General features: G+C 39.9%; 1 long non-coding RNA gene across 1 annotated transcript; it reads left to right on the forward strand.

Moving 5' to 3' along the window:
- The first annotated feature begins 847 nt into the window (after positions 1 to 847).
- LOC120055866 lies at positions 848 to 2019 on the forward strand. Its single transcript, XR_005477728.1, has 2 exons — positions 848 to 1141; positions 1328 to 2019. It is a non-coding gene; the product is annotated as an uncharacterized LOC120055866 (long non-coding RNA).
- The last annotated feature ends 3238 nt before the right edge of the window (positions 2020 to 5257 follow it).

A 5257-nucleotide genomic window follows, 5' to 3' on the forward strand; every position in this document is an offset into this window, starting at 1 on the left:
AGAAATGCAATGGTTCATTGGCACAGTCTAAAACTTTGCACATACACTGCTGCCATCTAGTGGCAAAATCTTATTTGCACCTGGGCTGGAATAATACATTATGACCTTTCTCTTGCATTTCAAAGATGATGGTACAAAAAAAAAACGTTTTTTTTTTTCATTGTATTATCTTTTACCAGATCTAATGTGTTATATTCTCATACATTCCTTTCACATTTCCACAAACCTCAAAGTGTTTCCTTTCAAATGGTACCAATAATATGCATATCCTTGCTTCAGGGCCTGAGCTACAGGAAGTTAGATTTTGGTATGTCATTTTAGTCAAAAATTGAGAAAAAGGGGCTTAAGAGTTATGACTTAGTATTGAGTAAAATTAAGATCACTCATGTTCATATTTAGATTTAGAGTAACTGACAAGAATTGGATCATGACCAGCCTCAGTCTACACTCAGGTGGAACAACATATATGTAATGCATTTGTTGTGCCAATTAATTGTGCCAATTAATGCATATCACAACGGTCGAGAAGTGCATACACACTGCAATCTACATCCGTTGTTAAACTTGAGTGATGACTAAGCCCAAGAAGATTTGTAACTTCACATGATTAAGCCTATGTCAATACAGATCTGAATGTTTGATATCCTTTTTTTCTGTACACTGTTGATAGTAGTTGATGCCAAAGTTAATCATTGAATGTCCTACTACAAGGACTCGGTCAGCTTGACAAACGTATGTGTCATATGAACTCACACACACCAGGGATTGCCAGGGCGGGTACACTGAGCAGTCTGGAAAAGCTAATATTGTGCAATTTGTGACTGAATGCAACAAAAAGAAACAGCACAGTGACATGATCACACAGTTCACTCTTTGCCTCTCAATCACAGACTCACTCATGCACTCACTTACTCACATAGTTTCGCTTTAGGATTATTCTCATTTAAGATAATTGGATCTCTATTTCAGGAGAGGAATGACATGCATGACCTTCTGGCTCTCCTCTCTGCTCAGGCCCCAGCAGAACAGGCCCAGCTCTCACAGTGGTCTTCTCTACAGGCTGTCCTGCTCCGCTCCCCTTTGGCACCAGCTCCTGCCACTACAAAAGAGGATTCCTCTGAATAGTTCCTGCTGGATACAGGTAATCTGAATGATATCACACACATACTTGTAGGCACTAACTCGTTCTGTCTCTCTCACACACACACACACACACACACACACACACACACACACACACACACACACACACACACACACACACACTTGATTTAGCTTCATGTATATTAAAGACTTTGTCATTAAAATAATGTTGTGCCTCGTTCAGATCTTCCAAGCACACCTCTGCCAGCCACATCACCACTGCCCTTGATAGCTTCTCCACTGGACCCATCAAGAGATGAGGTTGCCTCTTCATCTTGGACCACGGCCGATGGACAGAGCCCCTTGAAGCTGCCAGTGATGTCCTACTGGCCAAGCACCATGGGGAGGAAGAGATCCTGAAGTGGGTAGATTTGCTTTGCTCTCAACACCAGTCCAGAGAAGCTCCTAGAGACACACAGCTGTGACATTATTTTACTGCAGAGAGTAAAATGGTCAGTGTCCCAGTCACGTCCCCTACCACCTGCACTTACACAGCAGAAAGCCTCACCAATTCAAGGATGCCATTTCAGTATTTTGCTGCCGCTGCCTTCTTTCAATGGGAGCTGGAGGCCTCGAAGCAGAGGGAGGCTGTGAGGAAGGAGCAAACTGAAGAAAGAGAAAATCCTTAGAGCAACATCCCTCTGTCCATCTGTACAGGTTCTGCCACCAGTCGCTGAAACAAGGCTCCAACAGCCATCCAACAGCTTTCCTTGAGTGGCAGGAAAATATCTACTACCTAGCCAAAGTTTTCTCTGTGCCTGATACAGGGCATTGGCGGATGCGCCAACAGTCTGCCTTTTAATGAGACTGAAAAGTAGATGGATGGTGGGGAAGGGAGAGTGACTGAAATAAATTGGAGCTGAAAATTTCCATTGATGGAAGTGGTTTGTTTGATTTTGTATTTATTTCACAGGTACTGTCCATTCTTTTACTTTACTGTACATACATTGCTGTATATCACTGGATATATTATCAGGGCTGTAAAGTACTTAGGTAAAAATACTTTAAAGTACTACTTAAATCGTTTTTTGGGGTGTCTGTACTTTACTTTACTATTTATATTTTTGACAACTTTTACTTTTACTTCACTACATTCCTAAAAAAAATATTGTACTTCTTACTCCATACATTTTCCCTGGCACCCAAAAGTACTCATTACATTTTGAATGCTTAGCAGGAAGGGAAATTGGTCCAATTAACGCACTTAGAGGAGAATCTCTACTGCCTCTGATCTGGCGAACTCACGAAACACAAATTCTTCCTATGTCCGATGTTTGAGTGTTGGAGTGTGCCCCTAGCTGTCTGTAAATTTGAAGAAATAAAACACATTGTGTCGTCTGGTTTTCTTAATATAAGGAATTTGAAATTATTTATACTTTTACTTTTGATACTTAAGTATATTTAAAACCAAATACTTTTAGACTTTCACTCATGTAGTATTTTACTGGATAACTCACTTCTACTGAGTCATTTTCTATTAAGGTAACTTTACTTTTACTGAAGTTTGATTTCATTAAATTAAACCTCAACGTACAGCAATCTTCTCTTGTTTTTTCATGTTGTCTTTATATATGCATTACAATGGCAAATGCAACGTCCTCCAAATGCAAGATGTCCTCCAGCAATGTCTTGAACTTTAACTTTTGAGCGATATCCCAACTATAAATACAGTAAAGTACACAGGTTACAAAATACATTTTTAACAAAATAATGTTTTTTAGACACAACGTTTCAGTCATTCAAGGTGTTGGTCTGATGGGAATTTGTGATTTAATCTTGCTTGAGGAACAATAGAGGAACAATAGAGAACAAAAGAGGAAAGCTCCCACTTTTGCTGTGTCATGACTTACCTGGAACACCTATTGAGATGTGCCTCTTGTTAAGTAAATCAGGTGTTACATGAGGTGTAAAGGAGACGAGTGCCATTTTTAAGAAAATAAAAAGCTTTGTATTTACATTCCCATATCAAACCGTTTACACTAAACAGACCTTAAACAACTATCTAGGTTTGTTGCATGAAGAAATTCATAAATAGGTGCTGATCATGAAGCATGTAACTGCCAAGGTAGAATATTGAAAGTGTGTTTAACTTCAGATTTTCTTTTTCTTTACATTTCACAGGATATAGATGCCTTGCTCTAAAGAGGCACTCAGTTAATCACATTGGCTCCACTCCTCTTCTGTAAAACTAGTTAATCACAGTTGGTTCCCTCCTCCTGTAATTCATGTGTCCTTGGGTGGGATTGAACCATGTCTCAAAACACGGCAGAAAAGGTCAAATAAGGTCACCAAAATTGTGTTACGGTTATACACGACTGGCCAGCCGCCAAGGGCTGGTGTTGCCTATCCCTACTCTAAACAAACCAAACTTTCTCTGCCACTCTTTTGTCTTTGTCATATTTCCCTACACTTCCTTGTGTGACATTTGTTTGGACACACCCTTTATTGAACAATGAAGAGAAAAAAAAGAGGCATTTCTGCTTCCATTGAGTGCAGAACATCTTCCTGGGGCTATGTGTGTAGTTGTGGGGGAGGGTAGCTAGCAGATTGTAACAGGCTAATGCGATGCTCCATTCGCCGTTACAGGATAGGTACTGTTTGGGGTAGCACAGAGAATTTTAAACCAACCTTAACTTGGCAATACTATCTTTGTTTTCGATTTGGCCAAACATATATCTTCTAAAATGTCTGTGTCCTGTTTCAGGTGTTTCGTTATTAAAATAAATAAATGTTTTGCTCCATGAGTAACACCTCCACTTTGAGGTGCACCCAAATGGTAAATGCTTAGGAGACTGTCATTTGAGCATGAAGGGCCAGATTAAGAAATCATAGGCCCTGGGGATTCTTTTTTTTTTGTCCCTGAAAGTTATAAGGCCATCATTTCATAAACTTCACTGTGGAAAAGTTGATATGTATAGGAGAGGAAGACAAGCATGAGAGGAAGTTGTTTACACTTAATGAACCCCCCCCCCCCCCCCCACACACACACTCCCATGAGAATGGTGGACAAACAGAAGATTGGACAGTTTCACAAACGCTTCCTTCTGGTCAACATCTGTGTGTCTTGCTAGACATAGACCCTCCCAGCCTGAATGACTTTCTCCTCTATCTCTCTCGATCTGTCTCTCACGCACACACACACACACGCACAAACACACAGACACAGCAATGAATACAATTAAGTTCACCAGCTCCGCTTCCACTTTTACCCATGCCCTGTGGCCTTTGGATTAGTGTAAGGGATCTCTTTGCATGGATGATAGTACTTCTGCTAAACAGGTCAAACAAAGAGATGGGTAGGGATTGAATGTTGTATGCTACCAGTGTTCCTCCTTTTTATACTCTGCTGGTTGACATTCACAGATGGCAAAGAATGAAATTTAAACATAAGTGGAGATTTGTTTGAGAAGGAAGATCTGTGTTCATATCTTATTCTGATTATCAGCTTATACAGGTTGGGCTGAGAACAGCTTGAATGTGTTTTCAAGCCTATCTTTCATCATCAGTAAAACATTATTTATGTGACCTCAGATTTAAGTCAAGGTTAATCTGTCAGTTACAAAGTCAAAACAAATACCCTAATATTTTTATTGTGGCAAAATCACCAGCCATGGTTTTGCAAAACATGGGTTCTAATTCTCTATGAGAAGCGTTTCGAGTGTCCTCCTCACACCGGCAAACACTCTAGTCTAAAATAAGTGCATTAACCATTTCCCACGCACTGTCCTTTTCCTGTTGTCCCTACACATCCTGTCATGACAAGGCTGAAATTAAAACAAGCTGGCAGACCCAATCCCTTAGAGCAGACAGTGAGAACATTTTCTCACAGATAAAGAGAGTGGCAATCGAGATTGACAGAGCACTGCTGGATGTCGGAGTGATTTTTTTCCAACTGGAATGGAATGCTGTGTGTTTTATGTTATTTTTAAATCATCACTCTGTGTCTAATAAATCACAGTGTGTATTTATTTCATGAAAATAACAAAAAAGATATTTTGATCATTTATTTCCCTGAGCCTCCTTTTGCCATTGAAATGCTCAGTCTGATCGTGTGGGCATGTTGATACAAAATTGAAATATATTTACATACAGTACACAGCCTGGATTGGCGGAT

This window comes from Salvelinus namaycush, chromosome 1, assembly GCF_016432855.1.
Source record: "Salvelinus namaycush isolate Seneca chromosome 1, SaNama_1.0, whole genome shotgun sequence".
NCBI lineage: Eukaryota > Metazoa > Chordata > Actinopteri > Salmoniformes > Salmonidae > Salvelinus > Salvelinus namaycush.